Source organism: Mus musculus, chromosome 14 (assembly GCF_000001635.26).
Source record: "Mus musculus strain C57BL/6J chromosome 14, GRCm38.p6 C57BL/6J".
NCBI lineage: Eukaryota > Metazoa > Chordata > Mammalia > Rodentia > Muridae > Mus > Mus musculus.
In genome coordinates, this window is record NC_000080.6 from 42,825,760 (window position 1) to 42,838,695 (window position 12,936).

Below are 12,936 nucleotides of genomic sequence, written 5' to 3' on the forward strand. Positions count from 1 at the left end.
AGGGAGTTGAAGCACTTCATCTTCTAGATTATTGTAGGATACATGAGTCTCTGATGCAGAGAACAGAGAAGGATTCTAACCTGGTCATGTGTTGAGGTCTCAGACACTTTGAGTTTGAACACACATGATTAGGTATTGATGAGTAAAGTATTATGGTACAACCCCCAGCATCCTCATGCCTGCACTTGGGAATTCAGGAAGACAGATATTAGAGAAGTGATGGCCAGGAGTCTACAATGCAGTAATTTGTACAGTCCAGGTTGACCTTTGCTAAGCACTATGAACTTCAGGTTTTTTTGACATAACATATGACATGAGCTGGAAATGTTCCCCAAACCTGTATGTCTGAGGCAGCTTTTGGATTTCAGGGCAAGGGGGAATGCTATAAGAACTGTGGTGGTAGTTGGGACCAACAGTGGTGGTTGGGAAGAGGAATATAGCTTAGCAGACCAGCTCAAAAAAAGCCTTTCTGCTTTTTCAGTGATTAATCCTGTCTCTAGCTTTTCTCTTCCTCAACCTTCTCTCTGGGACTCAAAATGGTCTCCCCTGCCCTGGGCCATCAACTATGCAAATGCATTTGTGTTTATCTATCTTCAATGTCTGCTGGGAGAACATCACACCAAAGTTGCAACATCACTAATCATATGAAGAATATGAATAAACTAGAAGATATGAAATTTTATATCAGGAAGATAAATGCTGAGTGGGAAGAACTTTTTCGAATCTTGGACATTGACATGAATACTGATTTGAACTATAGGTAAAATTATGCCCTGTATCCTGTTGACTGTATTGTGCCCTCTCTGTTGACCCACATTTTCTCCCATGAATGGAGTGTGTCATCTCTCACATTCATTATAAGAAGTCTTGACAGTTATTTAATTGTTGGATGAGATAAGTGCTGTGTGTTCTATGGTCATCCTCTTTTGTACTTGCCCTTGACGTGCTTGGAGTCTGATTGGTTTTGTCAACAGCTGGAAGGACCTGGTCACAATAGCTGCCTTACTGTGTAAGAATGCAATGTCTGCAGGCCATTACTGCTTTACTCTTGTTTTATTCATTGTACTCTGAGTCTATGGAACCTACCTGGATTTATTTGGCATTTTAATTTTTTTTCTGTGTGTGAAGTTAGTTGTGTGTGTTTTGTTCAGGATCTGGGGTTGTGGGTCCTTCGATGGGTTCTGAGGATTTGTGTGATGGACAGTTTGTAGGGCATGATAGTGTTGAGCCCTTAGAGGCCCAAATTGATCATCAGGGTTCTTTATTCCCTGTGTTTAACTTGGTGTCACATAGGATTCTCCTGGAGTAGGAAGTGTTATAAAGCCTTTTCCTTTATATACTAGTTATGCCCTCTGAGAATTAATGTAGCAATATGAACAAAGGATTATCCCTGCCTTAAAACTAAGAGGAAAAAAAAAGCCTTAAAACTGAGGACCAAAGCCTGTGGGACAGTCTAGTAGAAACATTTCACAGAACTAGTGTATTCCTTTGGGCTCACCTAAGAGTTCTTGAGGGTCAACTATCTCCATTTGGTCCCCTCGCTCTGCTGTCCTCTGCCCAAGATAATAAGTTTAATCAGTACCAATAGGACCCAGTTGGAAGGAGCAAGGATGTGGGATACAATTTCCTTGGGAATTCCAGATACAGCCTTTTTGCACATGATACTTGATTGCTTAGTTCAGAGGATGATTTACTCTTTGGACCATGCTCTACCACAGGATGAATATTGAATTCACCATCATTAAATCACAACATGAGAAGACAATGTTGGATATGGAGAAAATGACGCAGTCCATAAGTGATACCATTGAGAAGTACAAGGAATTCATAGAAGATAAGGATTCCTACAGGTGAGTCCCAGACACAGCTGAGACCCAGCACTAGGCAGGGAATGGTTGTGGCCTTCTGGGACTTTGTACAAAAGTAAGAGCTCTAGTTCTATACTCTCTGTTTCTTAATAGGAGCCCTCCCATGAGGCATGGGTCTTGGATTTGTACCTCTTGGACTCAGTTTTCCTAAGTGTGAATATTGTCCAAGACCCTCCAGTCTTTATTCTTCCAAATTCAGGATCTTCTGCATCGAAACCATTTCCACCATGCTGGGAATCTCAAGCAACCCTGAACTTCTAGGGTTCTGACAGCAGATTACAAGATCTGGGATCCATGACAAAAATGGAAAGAGTTTATACCTTTTGGGTCTTCTCTCTCCCTAAGAGGGCATTGCCCTCTCCCTACTGATGGTTTTCTGGTACTACACACATATGAGCAACCATGAGGAAGTTTTCCTCTTCTGTGATGTATATGGAACACTCTTGGTGTAGGGTTATCAGAAATATTTTGAGTCTTGTTACATGTGGCTGGTCTCTGGATTTGACCTGCCTCTATTTGGTACTTATGGATATACAGTGTACTCTAGTCTCGGGCTTTCTGGGGATCAGAGCCCTTGCAGGGATCATAATATTTGGAAGAGTGGCAGGCAAATCGAAGATAGGTGGGAATCAACATTTATGTTTTATTTGTTTGTGGTTCAGCATCAGGCACACCCACCTCCTGAAAGAATGCAATCAATTGAAGAAAAAAAGTAAGGATGTTGCTGAATGAGAACAGAAAGCTGCTGGTAGAGCAGGCTGACCAGGAGGCATCCTTTGGTGAAGAAAAGAGTTCTGTGATGAGACCAGCAAGAACATACATCCCAAGTGCAAAGCAGCAGCAGGTAGGATGATGCATATCAGAGGCAGATTTCCCTCATGGCTAACCATACATATAGACAATCAATGTAACAATCCACCAACTTATCCAGGCACTCACCTCTGTCTCCTCCAAGTGTTTATTTAGGTGATCATCTACAAGGCTTTCTGTGGAGGTAGACTTTTCAAGAAACTGCATGTTTAGCAAACAAATTTTTCTGCCCTGCTATAATCTGCAGTTCACTAGGGGAGATTAGTTGATTACACATCACAACTCTACATGCTATTAAGTTTGAATGGTGTTGGGCTAGAGCCTTTCTTTAGAATAGTAGAGAGCTTTGAAGGAAGATGTAAAGGCTTGTAGCCCATTTGCTTTATGGAGATCATGTGAGATTCCAGGTAGGAAGTAATTTGCAGGGATGATAGCTTAGTGGAATTGACAAATAAGTGGATTTAATGTTGCCTTTTGGAAGTTTTTGTCCCCCACCCCCACCGTTTCCCCTGTAGATTTTGATTCACACTGACTGACTAGCAGCTTGCCAGTCCTATTTTCTTTGAGTGCTGTTGGAGTTGGAGTTCCTGGGCCTTGTGGTCTGGAGCTGGCTGAATGAGCAGGGATGTAGGAAAGGCTTCTCACAATCTCAGGTTTGGTGTGAGAGTTTTGAGGCTTCATGAAAAAATTTCTCCATATATACCATTCATTCTGACCAAGAAGAATGTTCTCTAGAGGTTTCTATTTCTCTAGTAAGAATACTAGAGTTGAATTTCTCAGTCGAAACATCTACACTGCATATTCTAAATTATTTGGTCTTCTAGCATGACAGATTCTTCATTGTTTTTTGCTCCTAGCCTTGCACAGACATGCTGTCCACCATGGGCATGTGGCCTCTATTTCAGGATCTATCCATGCAGGAGAGTTTGAAGTTTCATCCCAACACTGGTGAGCTGCCCTTAAATGGTTATTCCTTCCTCTACCTCTACCTACTGAGGAACTTCTCAATTCTGCATTTCATCAATTAGGCACTTCATGCCTAGTCTGCATGGTTATCCTCCATGAGAGGTGACAGATTTGCTCCAAACTTGACAATTCTATGGCCTTATCTTGAACCCACAAGAGCTCTGGATGGGTGCCAGGTAACCTAGGAAAATTAGCATTTCATCTTCAAGCACCTGAACCTATAGGTCTCCATACACTTCTATCTTTGATTGTGGATGATCTTGTTCAATTAAAAAACCACACAATCTGGAAGGACAAAGAAGAAATATAGAGTAGGGACAAGAAAGAAGGTTCTTCCATTAAGAACATTTTTCTTTTTTTTTTAATTTTTTTTATTTTTAATATTTTTTATTATTACATATTTTCCTCAATTACATTTAGAATGCTATCCCAAAAGTCCCCCATACCCTCCCCCCCACTTCCCTACCCATCCATTCCCATTTTTTGGCCCTGGCATTCCCCTGTACTGGGGCATATAAAGTTTGCGTGTCCAATGGGCCTCTCTTTCCAGTGATGGCCGACTCGGCCATCTTTTGATACATATGCAGATAGAGTCAAGAGCTCCGGGTACTGGTTAGTTCATAATGTTGTTGCACCTACAGGCTTGCAGAGGACCCAGAGTGCATCTAACAATCCTTTAATGAGTCTCTGGTTGAATACCATGCCCTCTTCTGGCCTCCGGAGGAATTGCATGCATTTGGGGCACAGTTGTGGTCCTGTGGGGATTTCTAGAGCCCCCTCTGGGCACCCATAGGGTCCTGCCCTGCAAGCCTGGCTTGCTTGCTTTTTGGTGGTTTTGCTGGTACCAGGTGCGGGTTGTGGCAGGCAAAACATATATATAAATAATAATAATAATAATAATAATAATAATAATAATAAAAACAGTGCTCCAAATTCAAACAAATAAACAAAACCCCAAAAGGCTCCAAATGTGTAGTCACACTAATATTACCTAAAAAGAAAGCCATGTCCCAACATGTCTGGAAAATCTCAACATGGGTAGATGGAGGTACTTTTCTGGAAATTCAGTATTTCTGCTTTACAGTTATCACCAATGCTGTATATCAAGGAAATGAGAGGCAGATAGCTCTGGGTTTCCTGATTTCTTATGAACCCCAAATGAATATTCATTTCATAACAAGCTTTAGAGCAATACAGTTGTGACTCTCATAATTTGGTCAGCATGCCTATTACAGGAACACGTGCATGCCATATACCATATTTTAGGGGTACCTAAATCTATGACCTAAAGGATACAGTATATATCCATTTTCTATCATGAAGTGCTTATACACAGAGTAGGCCATGACATCCACGCCCCCCAAAATGTACCTTTGTGAAGCACTGGCTGTCTGGTAATTCTCGATTTAGACCATGATGCCTGGAGGTTACAGAAAACCATCTTGGCCTGTGAATTCTGGAGCTCCAGGAGTGTGACACCATACCCGGCTAAAAACGCTGGGCTTGAGACTGTAGGCTTTGAACTTGTTTTCTTTTTGTTTGTTTGTTTTTTAATTCATAAAAGTGCAGACTTTTCATTCAGTATGGGTTTAAAAAGAACCTCTCTGTACTCAGTTGGATCAGTATATGCAGTGTATATAGCTTCAGCAAAATATCAAAATAGTGACCAGAAAAAAGAAAGAGAAAATAAAAATCAAATCTGCACACTAATGTAACCAAAAACGCTAATCCCCTAAGCAATCAAAACCCAAAACAACAGGGGCAGTTTAGTGGCACTGAATTACAACATGTGGTCAACCGTGAAGACAAGGTAGAAAGGCAGTTTCAGATGTAATAGCCTATCAAGGCAAGCGTTGCCATGTTTCTTTGGGGGCTTTGTAAATTAAGTCTTTGTAAGACTAAGGATGACACATGTTACAGGATTTTGCTCAAAGTTTTTTAACTTTACTTAACAACCCTCCATTAAATATTCTTGGTGGCAGGTGAGGACAAGTTTTAATTTACAGTCTTAGACATTTTCTGCTCTATGCTGAGCAGCTCTGGATGTGCTTCTGCCTTCTCTGAAGCCCTGCCTGGTGCAACCTCAGCAAGAGGGGAAGCCCATACACCTCTGTGTGGAAATACACTGCCCCTGCATACCCGGAACATCATCTAATCTCTGCTCATGTCTTTCAACTCCTAAGAAGATGAATGTCTTCTTGATGTACAACAATAATTTTGTAGCATAAATATAATATAATATACCATAAACAATATAGTATAGAATACAAATTCTAGCAACCTAAGTGTTCTTGATGCTTTGTCCTGGAAGCACATAGCTCCCCTCTCCCTTTTTCTGACATGTACTACACACAGCAGTACAGACCTGAGTATGGTATTGCTCCCTTCTCTCTGAAATGGCTGTTGAGCCTAATGAACTCAAAGCTTTGTTCATCCCCAAGTCTACACATTTTACATTAGCTGCAAATAGTGACGTTTCTTAGGTTCTCAGCTTGGAGCATGATAGAAGCTCTTATTGTCCATAAACAAATGTTTCTTATAGTGACCTTGTCCAACCCTACAACTTGGAGAAATGAATGACTGCAGCTATACACTACAACCAGTAGAATTCTCTGGAAAGCTCTTTTGCAACATTTATACTTACACCTTTTCAGATAATCAGTGTGAATCTCTAAAAGGTATTCTATTGCTGCTACTCTGAGGATGAAATTTCCAGGGTTTGGACATGCCTCAATTGCCTCTTGCCCCAGGCCTGCTTCCCTCAGCCCCTAGCTCTCTGGCCTCACAAAAATCAATAGTCTATAAATCATTAAGAGACTCTTGGAGTCTCCTGACAAACACAGCCAAAGGATGTCTCCCATGCCTTATATTGGGACTTTTTATTTGATAGCCTATGGCTCTTGGGGAAGACTTTTTTCCCAGTAGCATCTCTCTCTCTCTCTCTCTCTCTCTCTCTCTCTCTCTCTCTCTCTCTCTCTCTCTCTCTCTCTCTCTCTCTCATCCTTCTCAAATTAAACCTCTCCCTGTTTTATCCATTTTCCTTTTCATATCACCTTATCACCTGTATCCTGCTAGCCTATTCTACTCCCACGGTCTCCATTTACATTTTTGTTTTCTACGGTTACTGCAGATTGATACCAATTGAATAGTAGTGAGCTTTTTTGCAGTATTCTACTCTCCAGAACACAGACAAAAGATAGAGAAACATGAGAATTAAATGATACTACACATCAAATGGACAGATTGTGCAGAATATTCTACCCAAGTACCAAATAATAAACATTCTACTCAACAATCCAGGGACTCATCTCTAAAATAGACAAGTTTGTGGGCCACAAAACAAATTTGAGCAAAACCAAAATAAGTCCATATACCCTATTGCAACACAGTACAGTAACATTTAAAACCAACAGCAAACAAATCTATAATAGGTACAAAACTCATTGTGATCAAAGAACTCAGTGCTGGTTAATGATATATAAAAGAAGAAATCGAAAAAGAAAAAAAAAGTAGAAAATTTCCAGGAAAGAACATAATAACAGTATCTCCAGCACATGTCAAAATCTGTTCTACAAGGGAAATTAATATCTCTAAGTTCTTCCATTTTTATAATATTTCTTCAATTATATGTCTAGGATTTAAGGCCATAAAACTGTACCACCAAACTGCAGGGTGGGTCTTTTGTACCTGGTTAATCCTATTTGGAAATGTCCCCATACATATATCTGTAGGTTTTACCTCATTCAGATACTAGGTAGATCTTGTTTGTTTGTTTGTTTGTTTGCTTTTTGAGACAGGGTTTCTCTGTATAGCCCTGGCTGTCCTGAAACTCACTTTGTAGACCAGGCTGGCTTCAAACTTAGAGCTCTGCCTCCTGAGTGCTGGGATTAAAGGCATATGCCACCATGCCTGGCCCACTAGGAAGTTCTTAATCCAGTAAATTTGCGAAAGAAATTAACCATTAAATGTATATTTGGAATCAAAAATTTCAGAAAATGTGTCTGTGGCCATCATGGCTGGAGAAAATGGCATCAGGCAGTCAGGCAGTCAGTCGTTGTACTGGAGCAGTAGCTGAGAGATTATAACTTCATCCTCAACCTGAGAATGAGAGGGACACTAGGAATGCCATGAGCCCAGTGAACACACACACGCACGCATGCACGCATGCACGCATGCACACACACACACACACACACACACACTAATGCCACATCTCTCAATCTTCCCCAGTTACACCACAGAAGAGCTGGACCTGCCACTCATCTGCAGTGAGGTAGCCAGAATTCAGGGGAGGTACCCTTTCTGCCCTTATCCTTTGCCACCTTAGGTAGACAAGAATGAAGCCCAGGGGACAAGAGAGAGTGACAGCTTACCCACCCCTCACAAACTGTAGCTGTTAGAGCATTACTCCCACCATATCACCTGGGCTGCACACTAGAGCTGAGACAGGTTGCAGGAGCAACAGTGACCCAGCCCCAAGAATGTGAGTACAGCAGAGATGACTCTGCCACTTGTCAGCTGAGCTGTGGCATGGGCATGGGAGAGAGGTTGTCCCCAATTTCTCAACCCTGTGCCAGGTAGGGGAGCAGGACTTAGGGCCATACAAGTGTTACACCTGGCCCTGCTTCTCACCAGCTGAAACACTCAGGAGGGCAGGCCCTGCAAATTGCCTGGGTAGCACAGAAAGCTGGCCCTTGTCTAAGGATATTATATCACAGCAACAGGAAAAGAAATGAAGTCACCATAGTTTTGAACTCCTGAATTTCAGAATTGAGGATAAAAATCCTGTATTGATTAAGGCATCCACTTTGTGGTAGTTTGTAATGATAACTCCAGAAAATCAACATGGGACTTTTCAAATGGCTATTCTTCAAACATTTGCTGAAGTTTATTTCAGGGGAAATGATGTCAGCCTCCACTCACATGGGATCTGTTTGTTTCCTGTAGAATGTACCAGGCTTGCATCTTTGCTGTTTGTTCAAGGGCTTTTTAAAAACACGAACACCTCCTGAAGGGGCCTCAGATGCAAAATTTCTAATCTTGCCCTTTCCTCCCTGCCGCAGACCCTCTGGGCCCCTCTGTCTCCATAGAACTGGTCTCTAGAGTAGGTGGGCAAAGCTTAGGATTAAATTGACAAACAGACACACACAAGAGAGGTGTTGAATCTGAATGTAATGTCAGGTCGAGCATTAGACTAGTTTATAATACAGCAAATTATCAGGAGCTACAAATCACAATAAGACAAAGTACACTGAAATTTACCAGATACAAGCAAAAAAGGAATTTGCAAGAACTGGATAAACATTTACAATAGAGATCAACAGCCCTGCCTAGGATCAGCCTAATGCCAGGCAAGAATTTCACACTTTAGTGTTAATAGCACCAGGGGTTTTTAACTCTTGACAGGCCTCAAGATTATTGTAGTGTCACAGACCCCTAAATTCCTAGGCCTTGTAAAATCTTATCTTGTCTGGAAAATTCCCCATTTATCAGGATAGTATATCAACTTGCTCTTTGCATGGAATGTAGCCTGTAGTAAAGATTTCTATCTCAGTGAGATTCCCAGGCTCTTTCTGCAGATCAACTGGGCTAATGGCCATTTTATTGTAATGATTAATTAGTTACTGAATAGGTTAAACTCCTCACTGTATTCTGGAATCTTGGAACACTGGGAGAGGCTTTAGCTATGTCAGAATTCAATCTTAAATGGCACTTATAATAGGATAATGCTTAGTAGAGGGCACGTGGATCCATACACTAGACTAATGCGGGAGTGGAAAATTAATTTTATGGGTTAGGGGGATCGCTAGACTCCAGGAGGGAGTTTCCTTGAAACTCTTTTCCTCATGGCCAGCTTCCAAGCTTCCACTTGTCAAACTGACCTAACTGGAGAACATGGCTTTCGCCAGACTCCAGGAGGGAGCTTTCGTGAAACTCTTTTCCTAATGAGATAGCTTCCAAACTTTCGCCTGTCAAGCTGACTCCACCAGAGTACGTAGCACCTCCCCAGACCAATTGTCTCAAAGTCCTGATGACTTCTTATTAGTTTGCTCCAAATCTCTCTTTCTTGGGATTACAGAATACTGCTCTAATGAGGGAGAAGGTAACATTGTGGCTTAGAGCAGTGCCTGAGTATTAGAATAGTCATTAGAGCTTCCTGGAAGACACCTGTGCCTGATCCCATCCCTGCTGTTTAGAGTCAAAGACTGTAGAGACTGTAGGGGTGAGCCTTTAGTAGAAAGACACCTCCAGAGGTCAGCATGCATCACCAGGGTTGACATTCACTGAAGCTCAAGGGCATTGCCCCTGGCTTTTCCCAGCAGGAATAATAGAGAAGAAACTGGAGATATTCCCATCACAAGTTTGTTGTGGATAGCCCTGGGGCTAATTATATAATTTGTTAATTCTGTTCTCCTGTGAGTGGTTGTGAACAAGGAATGAGTCAGCACTCAGGTGATTTCCTGAAAACCTGATTCCTATTTTAATTTGTAGAGCTGATGATTGGGCAGGTAAAAGGGAAGGTGGAGCAGAAGGAGGGGGGAGGAGAAGGAGAAAATGGAAGACAGAGAGGACTCAGAGGAGGAGGAAGAAGGAGAAAAGTGGAGCAGAAGCACATGGTCTGGAGAAACTGCAAGTTTGAAGGTGTCTCATAAGCTCTGAAAGATGGTATTGTAGCAGTAGATCTGCCCTTCTAGGTGCACTGCATGTAATCATATTGTATTGTTCCTTGCTGGGACATATTTGGGTTGGAGAGATTTACAGCAACACAGGTTTTATTCTAGTCTACTTTCCTTTGATTATTAACACAAAAAAAGAAACTTTCAACAAATCTCAGTAGGTCTTTCAAGTATGCAGAGACGACAGTACTATAGCTGTACAGAGTAGAAGAAAGGCACCATGATAGTGAGGAGTAGATGACATGCAATGAAAACAGTAGGGGCAGCCTAGGGGGTTACCCAGGACCAAAGCCTTTCACTAAGTACTGAATGCCTTATGCATTTATTTCTGTAACTACTGAATGCCTTATGCATTTCTAACTTTTGGCTCTGCTTACAGATCATCGTTCTCTGAAGAATGGAAAGTCAGAGACAGGGCATGACATTCTTCAGTGGTTGTTAGATAAAAAATTTTTATAAAAATGTGTGTGTGTGTGTCTGATATATGTAGTAAACATGAACATTTTAACATGGAGGGATACACACATTTGTGCCGTGTCTAGGTCAGATAAGAACATGAAGTGTCCTGTTCTATTATTTTCCGTCCTATTACTTGCAGAGAGTACTTACTGTCTGGGTCATCTTTCCAGGTCTTCCTTTATTTAAATGTATTTTTCTCTCCTCCATGTATCACCCCACTGTATATCCTCTTAGGATATAATTTGGCCAGAAGACATATGCTATGATTATGGTGTGGTTAGTGCATAGGTTGTGTGGGGAGTAGAGCAAAGATGTATGATGTGTGGTGTGATTTCAGAGTTGATGAGATGGTTGTTGCAGAGATTTGTTTAGAAGGAAGGAGATGGATACTGTTAGGTAAGAGATTTCAAACTACAATATACTCTAGAAATATACTCTAGTACTTAACACTGTAGAAGGGAAAGTTCACTCCCCAGAAACTTACTATATATTTTATGGAGAACTTAAGTAAATAGTTCAAAGTCTCCAAATGAAAAGATGTAACAGGGTGGACAAATGAAAAGGCTCATCAGAGGTGGTAGTTTCATTTCTCTTGCTGTGATGAAATATCCAAGGCAAAAAGTGTCTTAGGAAATAAACAGTTCATTTAGCTTACAATTTCATGGGACTGTCTATCATTGCAGGAAGTCATAACAGCTGGTGGTTCACATTACAGGTCTCATCACACTGACAGTCCAAAGCAGAGAGAAATGAACACATATATGCTCACTAGCTCACTTGAGTGCTTGCTTGTGTTCAGCTCAGTTCTCCACAGGAAGACTGGGGTTGGCTAGTGTAGTGTAGTGAAGTGTAGTATAATGTAATGCTTAATGTTTAGTGTGCCTGAGACCCTGGACTCCCTCTCTAGTAATGCCCACTTAGAAAAGCTGAAATCAGAAGAGCAGGTGACAGATCTTGGGACAGATGTTGAGAGGGAGACCGTAGGCAATGAGTTGCAAACTCAGCTACCAATGGATTACCTCTTCTGTAGAAGTACTGTGGTGGGTAGCAATTGGCCAAATATCTCCAAGGAACTGCTAAAGAGAAATTGGTATGTTCTCCACACACAACACACACACACACACACAGACACACACACACACAGACACACTAATGTGACAGACATCTGACCTGATGGATGTGCCAATTACCATCTTCTTCAGCAATGTGATCTTACCATTGACTTCTGGAAAGTATCCAAGAGCAATCCCAATGGCCTTTAATGTTTCCTGAGTGGGTATTAGACTTCCATGATGAACAACCCAAAACAAAATAACCTAAAACTGCCCCTGGGTTTTTCATTTGATAGTTTATGGGATTTAGGGGAGGCATTGTCAGCATAAGAGATTAATTCTATTTAAACATCGTTTATATGATTTGTATATTATAATGGTTCTACAATTGTTGGTTTCCATGTAGCCTTTCAAAAGTCTTCAGTCAGTTATCCCACCTCCATACTACCTCCTTCTCTTAGTGTGGTTTTACTTTTTTGCCCTGCAAAGGTGTGGAAAAGCCACTGGGCAGACCAAATGCAGAGATGTTAGACTATATTTGCCAATAGCCCACTGTCTGGTATTGACCTGGATGGAAATGCAGATACACTACTTAGATGGTAGAAAAATGTAGCCTTGGATGTGGGAGGTTGAAACTGGGCTTATATTTTCAATATTTTAGTACATTTTTGTCTTGTCAAAAGCACGGCATCATATGGGCAGACATGGTGCTGGGAGTTCTGTATCTGGAACTCCAGGAAGCAAGAATACCTGTCCTGAGCTGGTGAAACTTTAAAGCTGTTTTTAATAACAGGAATTACAGAGGGCTACAGACAGAACATAGTGTTTGCGCTTCTGACTATCATGAGCCTAAGGGTCTGTCTGAGGCAGCCCTGTTCTTACACTTCACCATACTTATGGCCCTTCGGCTTGGGACAGTCTCAACTCCAAAGAACTCAATCTTTCAAATCATAACACCCTGAACAAACTCCAGGGAAGGGAGACTGAGTGAAGCATAGGCAAAGTTGAAAAGAAAATGGTAGCAGGCAAGGATGAAAATAAACAAGGATGAAAATACACAAATATGAAACATAAACATGCTCATAAACACCTGGGCAAACACAC

At 41.4% G+C, this 12,936-nt stretch overlaps 1 long non-coding RNA gene across 1 annotated transcript; it reads left to right on the plus strand.

The window, feature by feature from the left end:
- The first annotated feature begins 633 nt into the window (after positions 1–633).
- Gm7152 lies at positions 634–10,761 on the plus strand. Its single transcript, XR_874553.2, has 5 exons — positions 634–760; positions 1,719–1,850; positions 2,531–2,712; positions 3,536–3,626; positions 10,701–10,761. It is a non-coding gene; the product is annotated as a predicted gene 7152 (long non-coding RNA).
- Positions 10,762–12,936: the final 2,175 nt, after the last annotated feature.